We start from the raw sequence: 12,904 nt of genomic DNA on the forward strand, positions 1-12,904 counted from the left end.
CAAGATCTTTATCATGTAGGAATTTTGGAAGAGGAGTGGAACAAGATGAATGGATGGGGATGGTGTGAGGGGAGAGACTGGGAGGAAAGGAGGCAAAACTGGGGTCAAGATGTAAAAGCAAGCAAGCAAGTAAATAAATAAATGAAATACACAGATAAAAACCTTGGAGTTTTCATCATACAGGTCTTTTTCTTGCTTGGAGTTACCCCAAGGTATATTATGTGTGGCTATTGTGAAGGGTGTTGTTTCACTGAGTTTTTTCTTAATCTGTTTGTCATTTGTATATAGGAAGACTACTTTTTTTTTTGTATTTATCATGTATCCAGTCACTTTGCTGAAGTCATTTATCAGCTATAGGCGTTCCCTGGTAGAATTTTTGGGGTCACTTATGTAGTATTAATATCATCTGCAAATAGCAATACTTTGACATCTTCCAAATTGTATCACCTTGATCTCCTTTAAGTAGTCTTATTGTTCTTGCTAGAACTTTGAGTACAATATTGAGCAGATATGGAGAGAGTGGACAGCCTTGTCTTGTTCCTGATGTTGGTCGAGTTGCTTTGAGTTTCTCTCCACTTAATTTGATGTTGACTATAGGCTTGCTGTAAATTGCCTTTATTATGTTTAGGTATGTTCCTGATCTCTATAAGACTTTTATCATGAAGGAGTGTTGGATTTTTGTTGAAGGCTTTTTCAACATCTAATGAGATGATCATGTCATGTTTTTTTTTTCAGTTTGTTTATATGGTGGATTATGTTGACAGATTTTTATATGTTGAACCATCCTGGCATCTCTGGAATGAAGCCTACTTGATCTTGGTGGATGATTTTTCTGATGTGCTCTTGGATTTAGTTTGTGAGTATTTTATTGGATGCTTCTGCCTCAATATTCATGACAGAAATTGGTCTGTAATTCTCTTTCTCTGTTGAATCTGTGTGTGGTTTGGGTATCAGAGTAACTGTGGCCTCATAAAATGAATTTGATAATGTTCCTTCTGTTCCTATTTTGTGGAATAATTTGAGGCATATTGGTATTAGCTCTTCTTTGAAAGTCTGGTAGAAGTATGTGCTACAAACCATTTGGCCCCGGGGCCTTTTTGGTTGGGAGAATGTTAATGATTGCTTCTATTTCCTTGGGGGTTATAGGTCTATTGAAATTATTTATATGATCTTGATTTAACTTGCAATAAGTGGTATCTATCAAGAAAATTGTCAAGAAGGGCAAAGGGACAGGATCTCCTCAGCTAATTGGGAGCATGGGGGAGGGGAAAAGGGAGTTAGGAGAAAGAGAAGGGGAGAAGAGGAGGGGACAGGAGGGCATAAGAGAACAGGAAGATAGAGTCAGGGGAAGAATAGAGGAGAGCAAGGAAAGAGATACCATAATAGAGAGAACCATTATAGGTTTAAAGAGAAATCTGGTACTAGGGAAATATCCAGGGGCTACAAGATTGATCCCAACTAACAATTTAAGCAATAGTGGAGAGGCTACCTTAAATGCCCTTCTCTGATAATGAGATTGATAACTACCTTATATGCCATCCTAGAGCCTTCATCCAGTAGCTGATGGAAGCAGAAGCAGACACCCACAGCTAAACACTGAGCAGAACTCCTGGAATCCACAGAGGGAGGAGTGATGAGCAAAGGGGTCAATACCAGGCTAGAGAAACCCACAGAAACAGCTGACCTGAACAAGGGGGGAGGGCTCATGGACCCCAGATGGATAGCTGGGAAACCAGCATAGGACTGTTCCAGATCCTCTGAACAAGGATGTCAGTTTGGAGGTCTGGTTAATCTATGGGGACTCTGGTAGTGGATCAGTATTTTTCCCTAGTATACAAATGGACTTTGGGCGTCTACTCCACATAGAGGGATACTCTCTCAGCCTAGACACACAGGGGAGGGTCTAGGCCTTGTTACAAATGACAGACTTTGACGATCCCCCATGAAAGACCTTACCCTCCCAGGTGAGCAGAAAGGGGATAGGATAGGCCGTGGTTGGGGTCAGAGGAGGAGGGGAGGGAGAGGGAACTGGGATTGACATGTAAAACAAGCTTGATCCTAATTTAAATTTTAAAAAGGGGGAAATAATGAATAAATTATACATTATCAAAATAAAAATGGTTCTAGAAATGATATCTAAAACATAAAGTCAAGTTTCAGATGGGTAGAAAATATTCAGAATATATGTAATTGACAAACTACTTTTCACCTCAATGCAAACAAGTTAATAATATAACTTTGGAATGACAACACAAAGAAGATGTAAGAAAATTGTCCATTTCTTTTATAATTTCCAATTCTGTGGAGTACAGTTTTTTAGGTATGACCTAATGATTGACTAGATTTCCTAAGTGTCTACTGTTATTTCCCTTTTCATTTCTGATTTTGTTAATTTGGATATTGTATGTCTGCCTTTCAGTTAGTTTGGATAAGGGTTTGTTTACCTTATTGATATTCTCAATGAACCAACCCTTTGTTTCAATGATTCTTTGTATTCTTCTCTTTTTTCTGTTTCTTTTTTTAATTATAGCCCTCAGTTTGATTATTTACTACCTACTACTCCTCTTGGATGTGTTTGCTTCTTTTTGTTCTAGAGTATTTCAGGTGTGTTTTAAAGTTGCTAATATGAGATTTCTCCAATTTCTTTATGAAGTCATATAATGCAATAATTTTTCCTCTTAGCACCGCTTTCATTTTGCTCTGTAAGTTTGGGTATATTTTCCATTCATTTTCACCGAATTATAAGAAGTCTTTAATTTTTTTCATTATATCAGTATTGACCCAGCAGTCATTCAGTTTTACTTGCTCAGTTTCCATGAGTTTGTAGGCTTTCTGTTATTTCTGTTGTTGAAATGTAGCTTTAATCCATGGTGTGATAAGTTACAAGGGGTTATTTCAATTTTCTTGTATATGTTGAGACTTGTTTTGTGACTGACTATATAGTCAATTTTGGAGAATGTTTCATAAGGTGCTGAGAAGGTACATTCTTTTGTGTTTGGGTGAAATGTTCTTAGATATCTTTTAGGTCCATTTTAGTCATAATGTGTGTTAGCTCCATTATTTCTCTTCTAAGTTTCTGTCTGGATGACCTGTCCATTGGTGAGAGTGTGGTGTTGAGGTCTCCCATTATTAATATGTGAAGATCAATGTGTTATTTAAGTTTTAGTAATGTTTCTTTTACAAATGTGGGTGCCCATGTGTCTGGAGCATAGATGTTAAGAACTGAAATTTCATCTTGGTGGATTTCTTCCTTTGATGAGTATGAAATGTCCTTCTCCAATTCTTTTGATTAATTTTGGTTGGAAGTCTATTTTGTTAGACATCAGAATAGCTATACTACCTTGCTTCTTGGGTCCATTTGCTTGGAAAATCTTTACTCTGAGGTAATGTCTATCATTGATGTTGATGTGTGCTTTTTGTATGCAACAGAAGGATGGGTCCTGTTTTTGTATCCATTCTGTTAGCATGTCCTTTTATTGGCAAATTGAGTTGGTTGATATGTTGATATTGAGAGGTGTTAATGACCAATAATTGTTACTTCATGTTATTTTGTTATTGTTGGTGGTGGTAATGATAGTGTGTGTGTGTGTGTGTGTGTGTGTGTGTGTGTGTGTGTGTGTGCGCTTCCCTTTTTGTGTTTTGATGGTGTGAGATTATTTATATTGCCTGTATTTTCATGGGGGGGGTATTCAGTCTTCCTGGATTGGAGTTTTTCTTCTAGTACCTTCTGTAGGCCTGGATTTATGGATAGATTTCATTTAAATTTGACTTTATCAAGGAATATCTTGTTTTCTCCATCTATAATGATTGAAAGTTTTGCTTGTTTTGGTAGTCTGGGCTGGCATCCATGGTGTTTTAGTGTTTGTCTCTTAGAGTCTGCAAGATATCTGTCCAGGACCTTCTGGCTTTTAGAGTCTCCATTGAGAAGCCAGGTGTGATTCTAATAGGTCTGCCTTTACATAATCACTCTAAACCCAGATGTCTAAACAACAGTGTAGGAATACAAGAACAGCCAGGGCAACATGGCCTTTCTTGCAGGAGGGAGTCTCTGCCTGAGTTGGGGGGAGTGGGATATGGTGATGAGGATGAGGAGGGGGATGGGGTTTGGGGACAATGAGTGAGTGGATATGGTCCTCTGATAGGCTGCTTATCTGTGGTTCTGGTGGCAGGTGTGGTCTCTGTTCCAGCAGGGAGTCTCTGCCTGAGTTTGCCTATCTATCTTTCTAGCTTGCTTGGAGTGGTGACATTTTGTTTATGATCTAACAAATAAAGCTTGCCAGAAGATCAGAGTGCAAAACTAGCCACACTAGTTAGCCATAGAGGCCAGACAGTGGTGGTACACACCTTTAATCTCAATACTCAGGATACAGAGGCAGATGGATCTCTGTGAGTTCAAGGCTAGCCTGGTCTACATGAGAGTGAATCATTCTAAAAGAGAAACAGCTCATACCTTTGATCTCAACACTAGGGGGGAATATAAGCAGGAGGGGACAGATGTGGTCAGATTCAACTGAGGATTAGTGGAGACAGGATCACCCATTTTGGTCTGTATAGAGGAGGGAGCTAGTGGCTTGGCTGCTGCTTTGCTTTTCTAATCTTCAGTCTTAACCCCAATATTATTCATGGTATATCCTGACCTGTACCTGTTCTTCAAACTGTTATGGCCTGCACTAGTTCTTCTGATTGGCATGACCTTCTCCTATTCAGCAGAGTTGGGGCTTGGGGCCAGCAGCAGGAGGGAACAGTGGTGGGGAAGGATAGGGGACAGTGGAATGGGTCTTTGGGATAATCTGGGGAGTGGGGTAGTTCAGGTGGCAGGCATATCACTTACCTGATCATTGTCTGCATCTGAGCAGTGGAAGTCAACAGGAGTTGGGGACAGGGGCCCAGCAGTGGGGTAGGTGATGAGGTGGGGGTGGATGGGATGGACTTTGGGAACTGAATCTAGGGAATAGGGAACTTCGCTGGCAGGTAGGTAACTCACCTGGTTGCTGTGGCCTGCATCCAAGCAGTGGAAGTCAGCAGGAATTAGGGGCAGGGACCTGGCAATGGGGCAGCTGGTGGGGTGGGAGGTGGAATAGTCTTTTGGGAACCAAATATAGGGAGTGGTGCAGTTCAGCTGGCAGACAGGTCACTCACCTGTTCTTCTTAAGAAGACTTCATTTTTAAATGAATTTTTGAACGTCCTAGAAAAGCTTTCAAATATTGAAATTTGTCTTGGAAAAACTGATAAAGTTAGCATGTTCTGCTATATTACTATCTCATATGATTGTTCTCTGGCATACTCATGCAGTATCTTTTTAATTAGTCAGGATTCCTGGCTTTGAGTGACAGAAATACGTCTCAAATATGCTTTAGCAGACTAGATTATCTATTAGCTCATACAACCTTGGGTGGCCAAGAGTGACCCAAGTCCCAAACTTTAAATTAATCTCATTCAGTTCTGATTTTGCTTTCCACCTCCACTTCTTTAGAGCTGGCTGGGGTCAGGCAAGCCTCTGGCACATGGTTTTCACTAGCTGCCTGGGTGCTTACAGGTTCAGAAGAGATCTTACCTGTCTGCCTATGAATTCCTGAGAAAGACTTGACTCTGGCTTCATTTGTTCAATCCAAATCATTGACCAACTGTAGTGAAGTGTATACTCCTAACAGAGGGGACACAGAACAGTGGCATGGTGGCTTGTCTCATCACTGGGACACTAGAAATTTCCAAAAGAAAATATGCAGACAACTAAACTAACAGAAACTTGGAAGACTTTACCTTTGACTTCACTGTTCTACAGGTCTCAGGGGAGTAACTTATGCGGATCTGTTTTTGTCTAGTATATTGAGCACTTACTGGCCCCTTTTGAGTTGGAAACCTATCCTTCCTTTCTGGCCTTTTGTCCTATATTTCCTTACTGAAGGCAAGGATTCTACATTGTAAATTGCATTGTCAGTGTTTTCTACTATGGGTTTGAAATTCAGCTCTCTTTCTAAGTTTCCACGGAAATGTTTTCTAGCTTCCAAGATTGCATGGCTGTTTTTCCCCTTACAGTTATTTTTTTATGAAGGTTTGCATATTAAAAATTTTTATTGTTGTTTTACTGGAGTTTTAGGAGGAAGTAAAAGCAAATGTGGGCGTTTGATTCATCATCATTAATGAAAAGTCCCACACATTTATATTTTTAAGTAAGTTCATTCTATACCGACTGTTCTATAATCTGCTTTTATCATCAAACTCTGGTGAATATTTATATTTTTTCTTGTCAATAAATAGAAGTCTACACAAGCAGTTCTTAAGCTTGGCTGCATAGTAGAATCAGTAGGTGGTAGGGGTGGGGAGAGCTTTAAAAAGTCCTGATGTCTGAGTCCCACCTCCAGAAGTCCTAATTTAAAAGATTTGAGGTGTAACTGGCACTATAAACTGAAATGTCTTAGGTGACTAAGAAATACAGCTATGATCTACCCTGTTGTTCATCATAATGATCCAATAGCCCTTGGCTAATTTGCACTGCACTTCATTTAAAGCAACCCCTTTCTGAATCCATATTACCTCCTATTATTTGGTATAAGAAAAATTCTCTTATGAACATCTTTGGATATAAAACATTGTCTGCATTTTTTAATTACTTTATTGGCTATATTCCTAGAAGTAGAATCAGTGTGTTTAAGTACATGAATATTTATAAGACTTTTGGGTACAATTGACTATCTTTCTCTCTAAAGTGGTTTGAACAATTTAGATCACCCCTCCTCCAGTGCATGTAAAAATCTGTTTTCTTCATATTCAGAAATACCATGGACCACCATCAACAACATGCATCAAAAGTTTAAATTGTAGCAAGCTTAAATTTCTAAAAATGAATGGAGTGCTCCCCCCAGGTTGAATGTGGTAAAAATATATATAGCAAAAATGAACTGTCTTTGCCATTTTAACTGTACAGTTCAGGGGCATCAGGGACATTCACACTGTTATACAACCATCATCATCCTAAATTTCCAAAAGTCTTTCTTCTTTTCCATCTGAAATTCTGTACCTATTAAACAATGGCTCCCTATTCATCTCTAGCTGTTGTGGAGTATGACTTTAACTAGGCAAAGATATGTTACAGTCGTTTCTGCTGTGAAATATTGCTTTAACTGTGTAAAGGTGTGTTACATTTGCTTATGCTGCATTTGTTTACTGGTGTAAGGATACATGTTTAATTATGTAAAGATGTGTTTCATTTGTTTGTGCTACATTTGTTTAATTATGTAACTATATTTTGCATTTGTTTCACTTTGCCTGCCTAAGGCATCTGTTTGGTCTAATAAAAAGCTGAATGGCCAATAACTAGGCAGAGAGAGGGATAGGTGGGCCTGACAGGCAGAGGGAATGAATGAGAGGAGAAATCTAGGCTCAAGAGAGAAGAAAAGAAGGAGGAAAGACCAAGGGAGAAAGAGAGTGACACACCTGGTGTAAGAAGCCAGGCAGCCACCAGTCATGAGCCTGACATGAGAAGCAGTAAGACATACAGAATGAAAAAAAGTAAAAATCACTGATGCAAAGGTAGATAAAGAGACACAGGTTAAGTTAAAAGAGCTAACCAGAAATTAGCCTAGGCTAGATGGAGCATAGAAAACTAATAATAATTCTCCAAATCATGGTTTGGGAGCTGGTTGGTAGCCTAAAAGAAAAAGTCTGCAAAATCTACCCACCAGTCTCTAGCTACCATTATTCTTTCTCTATAATCTGCAACATGGTAGGGAGACTATGAAAGTGAAATCAAGCATGATTAGATCCTTTTTGCCTGGATTCTTTCACTTTGAATGCTTTTAAGCTTGATATTTTGTTGTCAGTGATATTTTGTTGTCATACATAAGGTTAAAATCAATGAGTAGAGATCTTCATTATTGCATAGGAGGGGATTAGTAGAACATTTGGCTTATGGGACTATAGAGGTTTGTGAGTGTTATGATCTGCCATCTACAAGCTGGAAGCTCAGGAAAAGCCAATGTTGTAATTGAGCCAAGGTCCTACAGCTGGAGAAGCAGATACTTTTTCCTTCTGTTTGGTTTAGAGCCTTCAAAGTTGAATGTCCCCACTTGCATTGGTGAAAGCAATCCTTTTATTTAGTCTGTTGACTTCAGTGCTACTCTTTCCCTGAACAAACCTTTCCAGAAACATCCAGAAGTAACTTTTATCAGGTATTTGGTACAATCAGGTTGCTACAAAGAATTCAGCATCACAGAAATAAAATAATATTTTTTTCTTATTTTTGTGTGTTGATTGCTTAGTCATAGGAGAAGGATTGACATGAAATGGTCGTTGTTGTAAAGTATAAGAAACCCAAAAAATTATATTTTCTTCACAAAAACGAGTATCTTGATGTAAAAGTTGCTGGTATTGGTCTTGTGACTCAAAGCTAATTATCCTAGCTTTAATCACCCTTTCTTTGTCCAAAGCAGGAAGAAGGGAGCAAATAAGAAATGTGCTATCTGTTTAATCAACAAAACAAAGTTTCCTAGAAGTTCTCCTCCCCCATCACACTGTACCACATAAGTATATACTATTGGGATGTGTTTAGAAAAGTTAAAAGAGGAGCTGGAGACATTGTTCAGTGAGGAAAGGCACTTGCCACCAATCTTTATGATATGAATTTGTTCTCAGGATCCCCACATTGTGGAAGGAAGGAGAAGACACTGTCTTCTGAACTCCAAACATGTCCCGTGGCATATATGGGCTTCCTCCACCTCCAAAAGAAATGATTGATCGAATGAATAAATAAATACAAAAGAAAGTTAAAAGTTAAATAAATATAGAATTAAAGAAGATGTCACTGTTCACTGCCTTGATTTCATCATCACCTCTTATATAGGTAAGACATTTTCTTTCAGTGTTTTGCTTAATATAACACTTGTATATAGTGTGATGAGTAAAACTGTTCATAAATCTGTACAATTATAACATAATGGAAACTCTCCATTTTTCAGTGGAAACTTGTTACACTTACCTCTGTATAATTATCTCAGTGACATGTAAAAAAGTTCATACTGCCAATATACAAAAGACTTTAAAGGTCAACACAGAAAGGTGATCTGATAAATACATCGGTAAAGGATCATGCAATTATTGGCTAACCCATCAATTTATTTTACTTTTTTTTTTTGAGACAAGGTTTCTCTGTGTCTTTGGAGGCTGTTCTGGAACTAGCTCTTGTAGACCAGGCTGGTCTCGAACTCACAGAGATCCGCCTGCCTCTGCCTCCCAATTGCTGGGATTAAAGGCGTGCACCACCAACGCCCTGCCATTATTTTACTTATTAACTTTACTTTGTGTATAACATATTTTAAACAAATGTTTCCAGGCTTTCTTGTTTGCAATTTTTTGTTTCAACATGCAAAAGATTTATATTTTGCTATGTTCATAAATTCTTGGTTTCATGTTTTGTTTTCTGCTTGTAAAAACCTAGTCCATTCTTAGAAAATACTAATAATCTTTCATACTTCCTTCTTGACCTTTCATTGCTTTATTTTGTCTTTTTTTTTTTTTTTTTGATTTTTCGAGACAGGGTTTCTCTGTATAGCTTTGGAGCCTATCCTGGCACTCTCTCTGGAGACAAGACTGGGCTCCAACTCACAGAGATCTGCCTGCCTCTGCCTCCCAAGTGCTGGGATTTAGAGGCGTGTGCCAACGCTGGCTGGCTTCATTGTTTTATTTTCATTGAAACTAGCTGGCCTTTCAAGATAGCTCAGAGGGTTAACATACTTGCTGTCAAGCCTGATGATCATAATTATTTCCAGGGCCACATGGTAGAAAGAGATAACAGACTCCTACAGGTTGTCATCTGACTTCTACTCACAGCTGTGGAATGTCCCAACACCCCACCCTGACACACACGTGCACACAGAATGAATAATAAGGTAGCCGGAATGATATCCTGTTTGATTTCTGAGAATGGGAAAATAGTGATTCAAAGGAATAAGGGAAGCACATTTAATCTTCTACTCCTAAACATAAAAAAAGCAAAGAGATCTTTGCCAACTATTGAACAAATCATGTCATGTTAAATTTGTCTTGGTGAATGGTGGTGGCAGCTGGGTGAAGTGGGCTCACAGGGGTCTGTTTAAAAGCAGGAAAGTTTGGTGGTAAGCAAACCTCAAACAGTTCTTGGAGAGACTAGCAAACAGTGCCACTGGTTTGCTTTCAAACATTAGAGGTAAGTATGAACATATACATGCTTACACAACAAAGAACTGAATTTTGAGATCTGTTGTGTCATATAAAACCCTGGAAGCCTCCCATAGAGTCCAGAGGTTGCTAAGAATGGAAAGAGGGTGGTGTGGCTGAACTGCTCTCAGCATATGGGTCAGAAGTAGATTTAAGAAGGGAAGAGAAAAACCCTGCCCGCTTATGAAGCTGTTTGCTATATTGTTTTTCCAGAGGGTTAATGTAGGACTGGATAGTCATTATGTTCCAGATGAAATTGCTTTGAAGTGGCAGCCAAGTTACAGCCTATCCCTGTAAAATAATGGGAAACTATAGAAAAATACAAGATATCCGACACTGGGGAAAAAATCCTTCTCCATATGTTTCTATCTAATTCCATCTGGCAAAGGATGATGACAAACTGAAATTTAGAATGAACTTTCCAAATTGCTTTTTTTTTTTTTACTCCTAATAGAAACTATGGAATTACCTAGAGAATAACCTGTGGGACTCCAACCCTAGCATGAAACACAATGTTGTCATTTCTTCCCAGTGAGCCTGAAACTGCAAGATCCCACGTGCAGAATTAATTGTGTGATGTTGCAGTATTCTCCCCACCTTTTGAAGGTCTTTTCTGGATTGGGTCTATTGTTTGTCACTTGGACTCATGGTTGCTTTGATATAGATTAAAAGTTCACCTTTCAAAGGGACTTATGAGTTTAATCATCCATTTGCATATATATATACATATATATATATATATATATATATATGTATATATATATATATTGTCTGTGTGTCTGCATGAACACAGGCAGGTGCTCCACAGCACAAGTGTGGAGGTCAAAGGACAACTTTCCAGAGTTCTTTCTCTCCTTCTACCATATGGGTTCTAGGGATCCAACATAGGTCATTAGGAACTTTACCCCTGAGCCATCTCACCAGCCTCTATTTGCTCACTGCAAATCAATTAGTCACTGTATGCCATGCCATTGCCCTTTCTTTAAGACTTCAGTTCACTTCAAAGTTACTTGCTCATCAAAGTCGACTAGTAAACTCTGAAACTGTATCCATATTACTAATTTCTCTGCAACTGACCTTTTGGAACATCACTTCCTCAGGAACTAGGTTGAGCTTCTTGCCACATTTTGAACCAAATATGTTTCTTTCTATTGGACTGACTCCATTAACATCAGTTAATTCCAGTAAAGTGTATGCACTGAGAGATTTGTTCATAACTTTGATCTTTGGATTAAAAAATCACACATTTTCACTTTGCTTTTCTTAATAGTCCTTGAGAAGTTGACGTCATACTACGTATGTGCTTTTCTCACAGGATGCTATGAGTGATTGACATTACAGGCTTTAAATACTTTACTTTTTTTCTGCCTTTGTTCTAATAGTTGTTTCAGTCACAGATAGAGCCAAATCAGTGGCTTAACGTGACTTCCACGTACAACACATCATTTTCATCTGTATATGGGGGTGGGGTAGGTTAGTTAAAACACTTAATGAATGAACTTATAACAGAGAAAATTGGGATTTAAGATTTATTAAGGTTTTAGCAGCAAATTTCCTTAAGCCTGGTTTTTATCAAATATGTCAACAAACCCTGTTTTAGTTTTGTCTTGGTAAACTAATTTTGATAAATCTTTCAGTGTCACTTGTGGAGCTTATCTCCACAGAGCATTTTCAATTGTGGAGTCAAGTGGCTCTTCCTTCAATGAGCACATTTGCACAGAAATTGGACATGTCCCAAGTGGCGCTAATAAAACTCTACAAGATCTCTCTCTCTCTCTCTCTCTCTCTCTCTCTCTCTCTCTCTCTCTCTCTCTCTCTCCCTCCCTTACCTCCCTCCTTCACCTCCCTCCATTCATTAGATCCACAAACTTGGAACCCATTTGCCATTTGCTGCCTTGGGACTTTGGAAAAGGTAGTACAATGGCTTAAAGTGACTCCATACTGTTAATTGATAAACTAGGATCACAGTCCATACTGTTAATTGATAAAATTAGGATCACAGCTTTTAAAATACAACCTTTGACTTAGCATCTTCTTATACTATTAGTATCATGCCCTAGCAATATGAAAATAACTTTCCATTTTGTATGGTGTGTTCTACCAGCAGCATTAAAGAGATCATGCATTAACAATGCTGCAACAACATGGCAAATCTCCTGTGAGATGACATGGGGGTAATATTTGATTAGAAGAGAGCTGAGGCTTCTTAAAATTTCTGTTTGTATTCATGACCTTCTTTGCAAAGATGCTATGGTATTGATTCATTCTATATAACCATGGGAGAAACAACAGAAAGCCTCATGGTGATGGATGGGTACTTCAAGATGATAGACACTACAAGCCTGGTTTGATAGCATTCTTCCTAATGGCTTCAATTGTCCTCAGGCTTACTTGGCAATGGTTTTGAGCTCTAGGGAAAACAAGAGGGGAGGGAGGAGGAAGCTTGAGAGACAGATCAGTGGCCAAGTTTCACTAAGGTCGTACTTCAAAGCTATAATGAATGCAGATAGTGGATACATGCTGAAGAACCATATGTGATCACAATCATATGAAAAATACATACTGCAAAACAAGGGAAAAATTTATGAAAATGATAAAAGTAGTTGTATTGTGGGTGGAAATAAAGTGACTGGCTTTTTCTTATCTCTTTTGCATTTTCTCATGTTATGTATGCTGATTATGGTGTTATTTTATAACTGAGAATGTTTTTCT

The 12,904-nt window shown here is 38.5% G+C and overlaps 1 long non-coding RNA gene across 2 annotated transcripts in view; it reads left to right on the plus strand.

Annotated features, from left to right (window-relative positions):
- Window positions 1-796: 796 nt before the first annotated feature.
- Window positions 797-12,904, plus strand: part of LOC103160025 — a 132,141-nt gene continuing 120,033 nt past the window's right edge. For both annotated transcript variants that reach the window (XR_004771485.1, XR_004771484.1), the window contains exons 1-2: window positions 797-856; window positions 8,633-8,840. This is a non-coding gene — a long non-coding RNA (uncharacterized LOC103160025). The remainder of the gene's footprint in view (window positions 857-8,632; window positions 8,841-12,904) is intronic.

Source organism: Cricetulus griseus, chromosome X, assembly GCF_003668045.3.
Source record: "Cricetulus griseus strain 17A/GY chromosome X, alternate assembly CriGri-PICRH-1.0, whole genome shotgun sequence".
Taxonomy (NCBI): domain Eukaryota; kingdom Metazoa; phylum Chordata; class Mammalia; order Rodentia; family Cricetidae; genus Cricetulus; species Cricetulus griseus.